Source organism: Sturnira hondurensis, unplaced genomic scaffold, assembly GCF_014824575.4.
Source record: "Sturnira hondurensis isolate 20B ecotype Veracruz unplaced genomic scaffold, ASM1482457v3 Scaffold0021143, whole genome shotgun sequence".
NCBI lineage: Eukaryota > Metazoa > Chordata > Mammalia > Chiroptera > Phyllostomidae > Sturnira > Sturnira hondurensis.
The window spans coordinates 9,683,707-9,699,475 of record NW_028093774.1 but is presented as its reverse complement, the minus strand read 5'-3'; positions in this window follow the sequence as shown (position 1 = coordinate 9,699,475).

The following is a 15,769-nucleotide window of genomic DNA, read 5'->3' as shown; positions in this document are numbered from 1 at the left end:
TAACAGACTTTTCCACTGGCCTACTTCTCGTGCGGGATGGAAGGAAGCCAGTTCCTCCTCGCCCTGCTGTCCACCCCGCTCTTGGAGAACCTTCAACAGAGGCCTTGTTCTCCCAGACTAGACACCTGCAGACAGCGGCCATAGTTTCCCAGCCTTTCAAGGGGAAGTCAGTTGAGGATATCAGCACAGGGTTTTTACTGCCAAATATTTCTTTCCCTAGGAGGACAATGCATTCAAAGCGCCAAGTGGAGTTTGGAGTTGGTCCAGCCATAAACCAACTTAATGAACACTAATAGACAACCGCAATTACTGTTGACTTCAAAATGCAAACAAGAACTTTAGACACTGATCCCTATCAGCCAGTTAGGTAGGGCACAGATGCCGTGTGCTGTTTTCGCCGTTGCTTAGCAATGGAAAATGAACTGTTCCTGCCTCTTATCGCTGGAGGTAGAGTTAGTGCAACGAGCTTTATTGGACTGAATAGGTATGAAATTAGTTTATTCTTTCTCACTTGGAGGAGGCAATCGGCAGCACAGAGAGTCACTTGGATGACGGGCGGTTTAGAGGTTCCAAGACAGCCTTCCCCTCCTGTTATCTCAGCAAGTTTGAACCGTTGTGGTTTTTATTTTTTTCCCCACAGATAAAGTTTGAACTTTTGCTGGGAGTGTCCAAAACTATTGTTAGAGAAAACAGCTACAAATGCAGGCTCACAGACCAGAGTGGGGATTCAAGGGAGGAGGGTGGAGTCTAAGATGAAAAATTTAAGGGGGCATCCCCCCAAATCAGTCATCAAAATAAATGTTAACAAAACATTAAAAATGTCTAAACCAATGCAAAAAGATCCATGGCAAATAAAATACCAAAACTTTAAACAAAGACAGGACCCATGTCACTTATTTCTTTCCTTTGTCCTCAGGTGCCACACACTCTGTTCCTGCCTCACGCACATTTGCAACATAGAAGATGCTCAGAGCTGCTTTTTCCTCAAAAGAATGTTTATACTGTGGGGTAGAGTTGTCAGGTTTTTTTTTATCTTCACCTAAGGATGTGTTTATTGATTTGAGAAAGAGAAAGGGGAAGAGGGGGAGAGAGAAACATTGATGTGAGAGAGATACTTCAATGGGTTGCCTCTTGGAGGCACCCTGACTGGGGATTGAACCCTCAACGTTCTGGCTCCCAGGACAGTGCTCCAACCCACTGAGCCACCCGCCCAAAAGGTACTGGATCCTGTAGTTGGCAGAGTCATTCCCTTCTTCTGCGGAATGAGGACCTTCCTGCAGGCCTTTAGCAGGCCTCTTCCCAAACCATGGGGAGGCGAGTGGCTGTGGGGAGAGAGACCTACCTATGCTCCTGGGTGAGTGGCCAGGAAGGACTAAAGATCCAGGGCTCTGCCGCACTTTGCCCACTATTCCTCGGACCAGGGACAGGCCTGGAGAGGGCTGTTCATGGTAGAATCATCCCCCCTTTTGTTTTAGACATTAACGCTGACTCCTATATATTGAGAAACGTTAGGCTGAATTACACGGAATCCTCAATATTCAACCATTTTTTAAAATCAAATCCATGCCAAGATTGGTAAACCGAAAAATGGACCCCAAAGATGGGCCCATCCTAATCCCTGGAACCTGTGAATATTACCTTCTATGGCAAAGGGGTCTTTGCAGATGTGATTAAGTTCAGGATTTTGAGATAGGAAATTATCTGGGTCATCAGGGCGGGCCTGATCGTGGACAAGGATCCTTACATAGAAAAGACAAAAGCAGAGAGAAATCTGAAGATGAAGGGCCACGAGCAAGGGACTGTGGACAGCCTCTTAAAGCTGACAGAGGTGAGAAACAGACTCTCGCGGACCCTCCAGAAGGGACGCAGCCCTGCGGACACCTCGACGTCAGCCACGTGAAAGCGACTTTAGGTTTCTGAGCTCTAAGAGGACACACTGGTGCTGTTTTAACCACCACGTTTGTGGTTATTTGCTGCAGCAGCAACAGGAAGTTAACAGAGCGGACATTACACTCAGTACTTCAGATGCATAAAGAACATGTAAAACTCCACCCTCGGTCTTTTCAAGAACTTGTCTATTTAGGACACATCCACTCACTTCCCATCCTCAGTTTCTTCCTCCGCAGTGGGCCTTTTCCACGGACGTACACGTGCGTTTTGGTATCTGTCGCCTTAAAGTGAAACAAAACCCCAACAACCTCTACTTATGATTTTAAAATAAAATTGACTAATTATACATAAAAAGGAATTTCTCTAACCTAACACACACAGAACATCTACCAAAAGCCTACAAGAAACATTACTCTTGAAAGTGAAAGTTTTTTTAAAAAATTACTGCTTTTATTCAATACTGTACTAAAGGTCCTGGTAAGTTTAATAAAATAAGAAAAAGAAATACAAGATATGAGGTTTAGAATCAAAGAGACAACACATAAATTGGAGGGGATAGGATTATTTTCATAGAAAACCCAAAACTATAAATTATTAGATTTAATAAGCAGATTTCATAAACTGGGTTTAAAAGAGCAATATTCAAGAGCAGTGAGTGGTCTATATATCAGCAACAGAGAAAATATAATTAAAAACCAAAATTTCCAAAACCAAAACACTGGCACAAAGAGAGAGAGATTTGACAAAAGAAGCACCAGTCTTTCATGGGAAAAAATACACAATGTTATTAAAAGGTATAAATAAGTGGTCTTTTAACTCAGTGCAGTTCCAATCCACATCCCAATGGGCTTTTTGAATCATGAAATTTGTCCAGTTGTTTCTAAAATGTATGTAGAAAAGCAAAGGACCCAGAGGAGCCAACACACAAGTGGGAAAACTTGCCTTCCCAGATGTCAGACTTCTTTCTTATGTTTTATTCTTGCAAGAGAAATTGACATTTTATTCATTTTTAAAAGTACTTTACTGTTTATGTTCTTACAGTTTTCCCAGTTTTTCCCCTTTGCCCCACCCCAGCCATCCATTCCCAAGTCGATCCCCACACCATTGTCCACATCCATGGGTCATTCATACATGTTCTCCAACTATTTCTTCCACCTTCATCCAGCCAACTCCCCTTCCCCTCTTACAGCTGATGTCAGTTCTATTTCAAAATTCTAGTAATGACAACAACATGGTATTTACATAGATCAATAAGTAGATTGAGAGAGTGGAATAAAAGGCTTAGAAACAGATGGACCTATATAAAGAAGCATGACTTAAGCCAGCATTGACACTGCAGTTCAAAGGGGAAAGTAATCAATAAATAGACATATAATCAATAAATTAATCAATTAATCAGTAAAAGGGGGAAAGGAAATATATATAGTACAAAGCAACAAATTCTGATCAATAAAAACATGAAAGATAAAGCTAAAATGTTTGGAAAATACTCTACAAGGTTCTTAACCAGACTCTTTGTGGGTCAGTGGCCAGAACCCTGTAGGTTCATAACATGAGTGGGGAAAAATTTGATATTTATGTTCACTAACCTCTAATGAAAATTTGGAGACTCAAATCTGAACATACACAACAGACTGTAGTTCTCCTGTAGCACCTGCGACTTTGTCACTAATACGAAGACAAATATTTTAATATTATATTACAGTTGTTGCAGGGATCCCAACCTACTGTGTGTGGTCATCGGGACTTGGAAATGCGGAGCAGCTGTGAGATATTTTGCTACCTCTTCTTATTTAATGCATTAAAAAGGATATTTATTACATATCATAATTTTAACTATTTCGATACTTATATTTCAGCATGTTTGCGTTTGTTTGTAATTCTGAGTTTTACTTTATACACTTGAACACATGCCAAAGGGTCCCTAGCATAAAAGTGGCAAAAATTCGTACTGTTAGCAACATATACACATCTGCATGACGCCAGTGTAGAGAAGGATTTCTTAAACAAGACCAAAATGTGAGCCGTGAAGGAGAAGAATGGTAAATTTGACTAGATGGGAATTACAAACTTTTCCCATCACATATACTATAAAGAAACTTAAAAAACATTCTATAAACTGGCCCTGGCTGGTGTGGCTCAGTGGATTGAGTGTTGCCCTGTGAAACAAAGGGTCGCAGGTTCGATTCCCAGTCAGGGCACATGCCTGGGTTGCAGGCCAGGTCCCCAGTTGAGGGTGTGCGAGAGGCAACCACACACTGATGTTTCTCTCCTTCTCTTTCTCTCTCCCTTGCTCTAAAAATAAATAAAACCTTAAAAAATATATTCCACAAACTAGAAGAAGATCTCTGCCTCGCCTATTCAACAAAGGGTCAATATCCAAAAATATCTAAAATCTTCTACAAATCAATATATAAAAGACAGAAATTCAATTGTTTTGTGGATGACAAAAGGAAAGATGTTTCATAGAAGAGAACACAGTGAGAAGACAGTCAACCTCAGTAAACGAAGAACTGCTACGATAGGAGATGCCATGTGACATCCTCATTGACCCAGGTGACTATAAAAACCACCTGGCAAGGCCGAATTTTGGCAAAGATGCGGAGTCCAGGGCACTTTACACGCCGCTAGTGAAACTGCTGGTTGGTTCAATGACTTTGGGGAAACAGTTTGGCACTGTCTTTAAAGTGGAAGATGTACATACCTGCCCTCCAGTAACGCTACACCTAGATAAATGCCCTGGAAAAACTCCTACCCTTGTATACCAGGGGTCACGTGCAACCCAAATTGCCACCAATGGGAGAGCGATACGTCCACTGCAGAATGGTCACATGGTAATACTAGCCACTGGGACAAGGAAGGGACCACCACTTCCTCCACAACACAGATGCATCTCAACAACCTGATGTGAGTGAAGGAAGCAAATCTCAAAAGAAAGCATGCAATGTGACTCCATTTACATGGAATTCAGAAATCAAGCAAAAATAGACAATTACTCAGGTATACATAGGAAGGTGTGAAGTGATAAATGGAGAAAGGGAAGCATTAAGTCCAGTTTTCAGGGAGGGTCCCTCCCAGCCACAGAGGCAGGAGGCAGGGTCTTCGACGTGTGTAGGAGGGGCCTGCGAAGGGTGTCCATAGGGGTACATGATTGTCTTATTTATTTCCAATGAATTAGTTCATTACTATAAATAAACATCTAAACACAACAAACAAACAAAATCCAGAAAACAGAACTTTCCCTTAGCACAAAAGAAGTCCAAATTAAGGAAAAGGTTGGCCCTATTCTCGGATAGAAGAAAATCAATATTCTAAAGATACCAATTGTCCCTTCATTAGTTTGCCTATTGAATGGATTCACACACACACACACACACACACACACACACACACATCAAAAGCTGGCTCCTTCTCATCTTTCAGTTCTCAACATGGACCCAGCAGGTGCATAGATACACATTCCCCCACGCCCCCATGGCAACCTCCACCCCACTCGGACTCACCTAGCAGCACATCTGAGGTTCAAGTGGGCACGGATTTTAGGAGGAGACTGTTCATTCCACTACAGATGCTAAGGAGGGACAGAAGGCTCCCAAGGTCGAGGAGTGAGCAGAGGGACTGGGATTCAAGCCCAGGTCTGCTCTGTTCTGAGCCAAACCCTGTATTACCACCCCTGTGCCTCTCAGTCGTCTCCATTTGTGGAATTGAATCAGAGTCTTATTGCCTTCAAATTGCTGGGCACCAGCATCCTAACAGCGTTTCAGGAACCAGGGCCTTGAAAATCTCATTTCTGCGAGGGCAGGCCCCCGAGGGATCAATGTTTTGTCACTGTCCTCCAGATCCTGGGGACTGGCCTTCCGAAGGCCGAACGCTGGCTCTCTGGCTCAGATGGAAGTCTTCCCAGGTTACACTCTGCACTTCCCCAGTTAAACCTCCAGGGCCTGGTGTCTGTCTGACACCACTAAATAGGAGTAATTACTACTCATCAGTGTTTAACAGGGAACTTGGGAACAGAGTCCCTAGGCTCAGTTACAAAACACTGAAAAGAAACACGCACAAAAATCCAGCGGAACATTCAACTTACCCCGCCACACTTCTGTTATGGGGCCGACTCGTTATTCCTTCACATTTGCCTGAAAGCCCAAGCCCCATTTTGTCTCTTGGACTGTTTGATGCAGCCTAGTCTATCAACATGTATGTATCTCTTCCTTCTTTGAAAAGAATTCTAAACTACCCAGCAGAGCTTCCTTCTTTTCCTTTGGGGACAATTTACCATCTAATGCAGCAGTCCCCAGACTTTTGGGCACCAGGGACAGGTTTTTCCATGAACATGGGTTGTGGCGGGGTGGGGTATTGGGGGTTAGAAGGCAGAGCTTAGGCGAGCTTCCCTGGCCCAGTTCCTAGCAGGCTGTGGACTGGCCAGTACTGGTCCAGGGCCCAGGGGTTGAGGACCCTTGATCTAGTGAGGTTGCATATCACTAGGGAAAAATTAGCTTTCATTTGAATGGGTTCCCTGTGTTTATTGCTAGGCTGTTTACTAGCTGAACCAGTAGTTTTCATCGGTTGCCTCCTGGCTGTTCACCAAGCAAGCCCAGCTCAAGTCCCTCCAGCGCTTTTGCACTGTCTTTCCCTCCCCCTGGATTCCCTTCCTGTAGATTTTTATGGCTCAGTCCCTGACCTCCTTCCGGCATCCCCCCGCCCCGTCCTGCCTACCTCCCTGGGTCACACATGCCAGCCGTGCAGGGAATATTTGTTGAATGAATGAATGTTGTGTATCATCAGTTCTCAGCTCTATAATGTATTTGTTACCCAAGACTGTAAAGAAATTATCTCAAATTTGGCTCAAAACACAGGAATTTATTCTCTTACAATTCTTCAGGGTGGAAGTCTAAAATCAGTATCACCAGATTGAAACCAAGGTGGCAGCAGGATGTGACCCCCCTTGGGGCCCCTGGGGCCCTAGGGAAGCACTCGTGCCTCTTGCCTCTTTCAGCTTCTGGGGGCTCCTGGTGGCAGTCCTTGGCTTGTGGCCACATTGTCCCAATCTCTGCCTTCGTGGTCACACATCCTTCTCTTCTGTGGTCGACAAATCTCCCTCCCTCTGCTTCCTTCTTACAAGAATACATGTTGTTGCATTTAGGGTTCACACTGAAAAGTGTGGGGTGATAATCTCCCAATCTCCAGATCCTTAACTTAATCACTTCTGCAAAGCTCTTTTTAATTTTTCACCACAGAAGGTAACTTGTACAGGTTCCAGGGATTGTTACCTGATACCCGTTATTATTATCCATTAGGGGGCTACTATTCAGCCTGCTGCACCAAATAAAGAGGAAAAAACAGCGCAAGTGCGCACACACACACAACACAGAGTTATTTGGGGATTTTTCACTGTGCTTTGAATCTGGGTGTGGCTAAGTTTCCAACATTCCCAATATTTAAAATAAGGAAGCCAGAGTGTGTAAGGCTGGCTCCGTCCCAATCCACCCAGCCCTGGCTTCCTCCCCACCCCACCCCCACAGAGGAATTTCAGGTTGCCTGGGGATACAACATAAATAAGAGGGAGCAGTCAGAGTGGTTTGCATGGCTCTGTAACTGAGTGTTACAGCCACCCTTAGAGTTACGCTGTCGGTAGGTGAGAGCCGGTTGGTTTGATGCACCAATGCCCAATTCCATGTGAGGCAATAGCATGCGGAGTGTGCCCACCTTCCCCGAAGGCAGCCGTGAACATGACCCACCTGCAGGAAACGGGTTATTTTTAAGGGAAGAAATAGGATTTAAAGCCATGGCTCTGAGGCGGTACCAGCGGACTAACCCAGGCTGTGTCTCCAACTTTTCTGCAAAGGGAGGTCGTCTTCTGCAAACCTCACCGCATTCTCTCCTACGCTGGCAGGTTAATAAAAACAACCACGACAGCATCCTCCACCCACAGGGTCGCACACCCGGTCCCTCTGGGCAAGTGGCTACAGCCCACCTATTCTTTTCAATAATCATATGACCCCGTTCTGTCTAGTGGAGTTTTGATAACTGTCATACATCCTTAATTCCTCTAAGAGATAAAGCAGGTAACAGTTTTATCAATTCAGTCGTATAAACAACAAACTTTTCTAGAACTCTGCCTGGCCCCAAGATTTGACAAAGGAGAAATGACCCTGCCCGCGGGGATCTCACAGCCTGGAGCAGGGGTGACAAGCTCACAGCTGGCATGTGGAATGTGACTGTTCCTGACACTCGGAATTCGGGTATAGCCTTAAAGCTGAGGGCGACAGGCAATAGGTACCCCGCATTCTGAAAGAGTGGCCCCTACCCAAATTACTGAAATGTGGCAGATCCCAACCTGTAACTACGAACCCCCAGCCCCTCTTCCAGCCCAGCTAAGACGAGACTAGAGATCTGGGAAGGTTGTGGTAGAATAATGCCCCCCCAAAGATGCCACGCCCTAATCCCCAGAACCTGTGCATGTGTGGCCTTACGTGGCAAAGAGCATTTGGCAGATGTAATTAAGGTGAAAGACCTCGATGTGAGGAGATTATTCTGAATCATTCAGATGGGCCCAACCTCATCATATGAGTCCTTAAAATCGGAGAGTCTCGCCTGGCTTTGTCAGAGAGGGAGCTGTGACTATGGGGAAATGGTCAGAGAGACACAGTGTTGCAGGCCTCGAAGATCAAAATGCGGTGGTCGCCATAGCGGCGGAGTGTGGGCTCCTCCCAAAGCTGGAAAAGGCGAGGAGATGGGTCCTGCCCTTGAGCCTCCAGAAGGAAGTGTCCCGCCAACACCTTGACCATAGCCCTGTGGGACTTGTGTCAGACGCTGCCCGTCAGAATTCTAAGACAATAGATAAGAATATAAATCTTCAAAGTGTACAACTAAAACTAAACCCATGTTATATACTAATTACATCTCCAAAAAGAAAAAGAAAAAATTATGTATGCATACTTACTGTATTTGCATATATATGTATGTGTACATATATGTAGATATTTCTACTGAAATAATTATATCCTTAGTTCTTTAAAAATAGTAATAATAAGCTTTGCACCAGGCTCGAGCCACTACAGTGGGTTGGGAGAAGGCTGTGGATGGGAAGGAAGCTGTACTTCGGTCCATCTGACTACCTTACTACCTGCGTATTGTGTGAATCTGTATATAACCTGAGGTAATAGGACAATAGCCTGCTAAGAATGGTTATGTAGATGGAAGAACTTCAGGTTTAACTCTCTCCTTAATATTTTATATACAATTGGGATTTTTCTCATAGATACATTTTTCTTTTAAAAAAGAAGGAAGGTGGGAAAGGCGGCAAGAATAGGGTGCTCTTCTTACAGTGGCAGTGTTGGTGGGCAACTTAGCAATACTGGATGCTGTCGGATAAAATGTCCATTGGAACCAACAAATTTTACTTCCGAGAATGCATCCTAGCCCTAGCAGGGGGGCTCAGTGGTGTGGAGCATCGTCCAGTGCACCCAAAGGTTGTGCGTTCCATCACCAGTCAGGGCATGTGTGGGAGATGACTGATATATATGTCTCTCTCTCTTGCTTCCTCTCTCTAAAATCAATGAACATATCCTCAGGTGAGGATTAAAAAAATAAAAAGAATGCATCCTAAAGAAATACTTTCCATCCAACACAATAATCACGTTCCTGAGTTTATAAAACTTGCTTTAGTAAAAAAAAATTGTTTCAGTGGCTTAAAAGGAAAAGGAGGTGGGTAGGTAGTAAATTCACATTCACAGTGTAAAGTTATTTTTTTTCTGGGAGAATTATAGTAATAAAGCATATTTTAACTCTACAGTATGTGCATCTTTATTATTGCAAAACGAAGCAGTTGGTCTGAATGGGTAAAAACATACGCAATCACTTCGAAAATCTGAATGGAACACAGGTAATCAACATAATTCCCCTTGAAGACCACTTTCGCTCACACCTGGCTGCACATTAGAACCACTGGGGAGCTTTGCAGAAACACCGAAGCTTGAGCCCCGCCCCCAGAGGTTCGACCTGGAGCCGAACTGGACAACCGCATTTTTAAAACACACGCCCAGATGACCTAACGTGCAGCCAGAGTTCAGAATCGCCTGGCCACTGAAATCCTTCGCCATGCAGCAGATAATTTATAACTGTCTTTAAAAGATGCAAGGCCGACTCAGCAGCAGTACGCAGAGTTGGCGTGCCTCTGCCGTCTGCCCAGCAGGTGATCTCTCTTTTAATTTTTACTGGAATACACTATTATTGCAGAAACGTGTGTTTTCGCCAACCGGTCAGAGCCATACCAGCAGCACCAAAATCAGGAAGCAGAACATTATCGGCATTCCGAAAGCTCCCTTGCTCGTTCCAGATTCTTCCATAATGGTTCCCCTTACATGTTGCTGCTCTTTTTTGCAAGGTGTTAGAATTGTAATCCATGGGGATCTCTACAATGCAAATAACTTTCCTGACTTCATCTACCACATTCTATCTCATTTGAATTGCTAAAACTTGTGGAAGAGAAAATAATTATGATCAGGTATTTAGCCCCAAGAAATCTATGACTCAGACTGTTTGTAACAGAAAGGACTGGGGCGGGGGTGGGGGTGGGGCAGGGGCGAAGGACAACTAAATATGGCATCACAGAAGTCAATTGAACAAGTCAGCTAACACCCATATGAGACTGTGTAGTCTGTATGCTATGGTACAAATAGGATAGGATAAAGAGAGGCCTTCCTCAAAAAAGGCACTGTTGCTCCCAGCAGAGTCCTACAATAGCAGTGTTCTTACCTGGAGTTGGAGAAGGTGTGAGGAGCCAGGAATTCTCCAACTTGCCAGTAGAAACGTGGGGCATGCACAACCTTCTTTGGAGAGCGATGTCACAGTTTTTCTAATATATTGAAAACAAGCAAATCCTCTGACTCAGCAGTCCCCTTGCCAGATGCAAACCTTAGACAGACTGTCAAACACGGACGAATACAGAAGCACGCTGCTCTGGGCGGGGATGTTTCTCATAGCGAAGAACTTAGAAGCAACCTAAAGATCCATCATTAGTGGAGTGAATAAACGCATTGCACCTGCTCCTACAATAGCCTATTACACAGGGGTTAAAATGGACAAACTATTAGGGAGGCAACAACCTAAATGAATTTCCCAAAATTGTTGGTCAGTGAGTTATTATTGTGTGATACTATTTACCTTAAACAGCTAAAAAAAAACTGAAAAAGACTGAGGGATGATGGAATATGTGTGTGTATGTGTGTGTGTGTACATATATATGTGTATATATATTTAGTTATGATAGTAATTGCTCTGGGGAAGACGGAGGAAAGTAGTAAAGAGAGGAATAAATTGAGTAGGGGGAGGAATAAACTGCAATTTCATCAGTACTATTTTATTTTATTAGAAAGGAACCAGTAGTCTATGGCCATACCACCCTGAACGTGCCCGACCTCATCTGATCTCGGAAGCTAAGCAGGGTCGGGCCTGGTTAATACTTGGATGGGAGAAAGGAACCAGTAATATTTTATTTTCTTAGAAAGGAATATGACAAAATGTTAATGTTTGTTATTTCTCAGGGATGGGTACATGGGGCTTTGTTACGTGATCTTTCGCAATCCTCTATGGCTTTAACTTATTCAAATGAAAAAAAAATCCCCCCTATAGATGAATTGGTGAAGAAAATGCACACAACTAAAGAACGCATTTAACACACTGGACTACACGAGGCAGGCAATCCACCCAGAACATGGTGCAGAAATCCAAGTATCAAAAAGTGGGAGATAAAAAAGGGAATATGAAAAATCAGAATCAGGGGTTCCAACCTCCGTCTCAGGGAAATGGATAGGGAAAATAATAAAATAAATGATACCAAAAAAACTTCAGAGCCAAAGAGGGTCTCAACTCTTCACCCAAAAGGGCCCACAGAGCCCTGAGAAGAAACCCGATAGGGGGTGTGGAGGGTTTGGCACTAAGCACATTGGTAAAAATAAGGAAAATCCCTATTTCACAGACATAAGACAAACACTTGGAAAATTCATATGGAACCATAAATGACCCCAAATAGCTGCTGCAGCGTTGAGGAAGAACAAAGTAGGAGGGATCACAATACCTGATACCAAATTGTATTACAAGGCCACTGTAACCAAAACAGCCTGGTACTGGCATCAAAACAGGCACATAGACCAATGGAACAGAACAGAGAGCCCAGAAATAAACCCAAATCTCTACAGTCAATTAATATTCGACAGAGGGGGCAGCAACATAAAGTGGAGTAAAAGTAGCCTCTTCAACAAATGGTGTTGGGAGAGCTGGACAGCTACATGCAAAAACATGAAACTTGAGTATCAACTTATACCATACACAAAAATAAATTCAAGGTGGGTAAAAGATTTAAGTATAAGCCCTGACACCATTAAAGTCCTAGAGGAAAACATAGGCAGGAAAATCTCAGATATTTCACGCAGCAATATTTTTACTGATACGTCCCCTAGAGCAAGGGACATTAAAGAATAAACAAATGTGATCTCATCAAAATAAAAAGCTTCTGCACGGCTAAAGAAAACAGTATTAAAATAAAAAGAGAACCAACTGTATGGGAGACATATTTGCCAATGATACCTCAGACAAGGGTTTAATCTCCAAAATATACAAAGAACTCACACAACTCCACTCTGAGAAGACAAGCAACCCAATTAAAAAGTGGGCAAAGAACTTGAACAGACACTTCTCCAAGGAGGACATACAGAGGATCCAGAGACACATGAAAAGATGCTCAATATTGCTAGCTATCAGAGAGATGCAAATTAAAACCACAATGAGATTCCACTTTACACAGGTCAGAAAGGCCATCATCAACAAAGCAACAAACAACAACTGCTGGAGAAGTTGTGGAGAAAAGGGAACCCTAGGTCACTGTTGGTGGGATTGCAGACTGGTACAACCACTATGGAAAACAGTATGGAATTTTCTCAGAAAACTAAAAATGGATCTGCCTTTTGACCCAGCAATTCCACTGCTAGGATTATGTCCTAAGAACACTGAAACACCAATCCAAAAGAACCTATGCACCCTAATGTTCATAGCAGCACAATTTACAATAGTCAAGTGTTGAAAGCAACCTAGGTGCCCATCAGTAAGTGAATGGATCCAAAAACTATGGTACATTTATGCAATGGAATTCTAAGCAGCAGAAAGAACGAAGGAGCTCCTACCCTTTGTGACAGCATGGATGGTACTGGAAAGCATTATGCTAAGTGAAATAAGCCAGGCGGTGAAAGACAAATACTATATGATCTCACCTTTAACAGGAACCTAAACAACAACAACAAAAAAAACCAAGCAAAATATAACCAAAGACACTGAAGTAGGGAACAGGCTGACAATGACCAGAGGAGAGAGGGAAAGGAATTTCAGGGGAAAAGGGGAAGGGATTACAAGAACAAGTAAAAAGGACGCATGGACAAAAACTAGTGGGGGATGGAAATGGGAGGGAGGTGGGGAGCACTGGGCGGGGGGGTGGGCTGGGATGGGAGTAAAAGGCAGAAAGCTGTACTTGAACAACAATTAAAATAAAATAAAAAGAAAAAAGAAAACCCCCAAAGTTTGCCTTCAACAAGAAGAGAAACAAAGGGACACCAGACTTCTTTGGTACAGTAAGTATAAAACTCGATAAGACAAGATGCCATAAAGTTCATTTCTCTGCCACAGTGCAGAGAAAGTGATTTTGCATCTAGAATTCTACACCCAGGCAAAATATTATTTAAAGGCAAGACAGAAACTGTTTTTCAACGAATAAGGACTCAATAAATTTCTCACCATGGACCCTTTCTGAAAGATTCTCTAGAGAATATACTCCAATACCAGGAAAAATGAATGCAAGAAAGAGGAAGACAAGATACAAAAAAACAGGGTGTGCAAAGAAATTAGTAAAACTAGTAAAACCCAAATGACCACCTAAAAATATGGTTGTGAAGCTTATTGAGTTAAGAAAAAGTTCCATCTGTCAATTTCAAGAGGTTTCAACAAAACTTGGCAATGAAGGAAAGGAGAGTGCGTGGAGAGGGAGGAAGACCGGAGAAGTCGAGGTCTGGCCCTCTTAATGTGAATAGGTAATGGATACTGATTAATTCTTGACAGTGATGAAAATATATATATTTGAATATGCTGAGTAAAGTGTAAAAAATGCTTGAAGAAAGGATTAAAACCAGAATGTACACTTAGCAAGCTCCTACTGGATAAAAGGGGGGGAAATCAATTTGTTATAGTTTGAGCTCCTCTCCTCAAAGTAAAAAAAAAAAAACAGGTGCTCCAATCCAGAGTGATTCTACAAAGGTAACTCAGGTCTGCTTTCAATCACCAGGCAGCTGAGTCTGTAGTAACAGAGAAAGAGGAAAGTGCTTCTCAGGGTTTACGGAAGCAGATCTCTGGGTCCTACCCTCAGAGTTTCTGAGTCATGGCGTCGAGGGGGCACCTGGGAATTCCCATTTCTCACAGGTTCCTGGGCGGTGCTGTTACTGTGGTCCCAGGACCACGCTCTGAGAACCACTGCCCAGAGGGACTGACTGCCCCATCGTACCCTCGGACTGTCGGTGTTTGCTGACTTTCCTCCTTGGAGCAAGCTGTCAAGCAGCGCAGAGCTGGGACCCAGGAGAGGGAGGGCCTGTCCCACCTGTTCCTGGTTACCAGAAAGAGGCCATTGCTGACTTGGAAGAACGTCTTTTAAGGAAGCCTGCTCATGTGGAAGGAACCCCTAGAGTATTTTTTTAAGTTAAATAAAAGGGGGGCAGTTGCAGAATGCAAGTCATTCAAGTGGACGTACTGGTTGGACGTGACTGGGAGCGGCCTTCTCTGCTCCGTTTGGGCATAATACAGATATCCGCTGGCATTCATATGTGCATTTCATAAAACATGCTTCAAAACTCTGGGGTTGCCAAGTATATTAAATAGAATTCTTTGTTTCAATTTTTAAAAATTCTCAATTTAAACAGACAAAAAAAGAGGGGGGGAAGAAAGGAAAGGAGGAGAGAAAGATAGGCAAGTCATTTGTTCTTGTAACTTAAATCCCAAGGATAACAAGCTTTAGACATAACTAGATGCACATTTTCAAATAATACTATCAAGAGCTCTCTCTCTCCCTCTCTCTGCCTCTTTGTTCTGTGTCCCTCAGATGGCTTCACTCTTGGCGTGTATTTATCATTCAGTAGCACCAGGGGCTAGAAACTTACCTTTATATCCAGGAATCCTAATGGAAAGAGAACTCCTGTTTCCCACATCACCAGCAAGAATCCCAGGTTCTGCTCCCACTGGCCTGTCTGGAATCAGGTGCTCATTATCACTGAACCAATCAACGCCCAGGAGAAGAATTGCTCTGATTGGACAGGCCAGCTCAAGGGGCTCTGGCAGCCCCACCCAAATCAGAGTGAGAGTTGGGTAGGCGTGACTTAGCAAAGGAATATTGTTGTTACACAAAGAAGCTAAGGAGTAACCTGAGCAGGCAAAAGCAACATATGAAATCAGAGCTGTTTTTATCTTGTCAGAATAACAACACATTAAATAAAATGCAATCCAATAACTACAATAAAATTACTTTGTAATTTCATGATCATTTCCTAAAAGAAAGCCCATTCCGAGCATGAAACAAAACAAAACAAAAGAAAGTACCCCAAGAAAGAGCTCTTTTATTGAACTAAAGGGAGTTTTATGAAAAACTCAATACATTTTCCTGTTTCTGTAAACACTTCAGTTGGCTAGGAAAAGCATGTACTTTCCACGCTCCTAACTTCCACCCACTAATAGGCACCATGCATAGAGACCACAAAAACGTTTCCATTTCTTTTAAAATCATAATAAAAATAATGATTATTGTATGAATATGTAATATGAATCCAAGCCATATTGTACTCATGACGATATG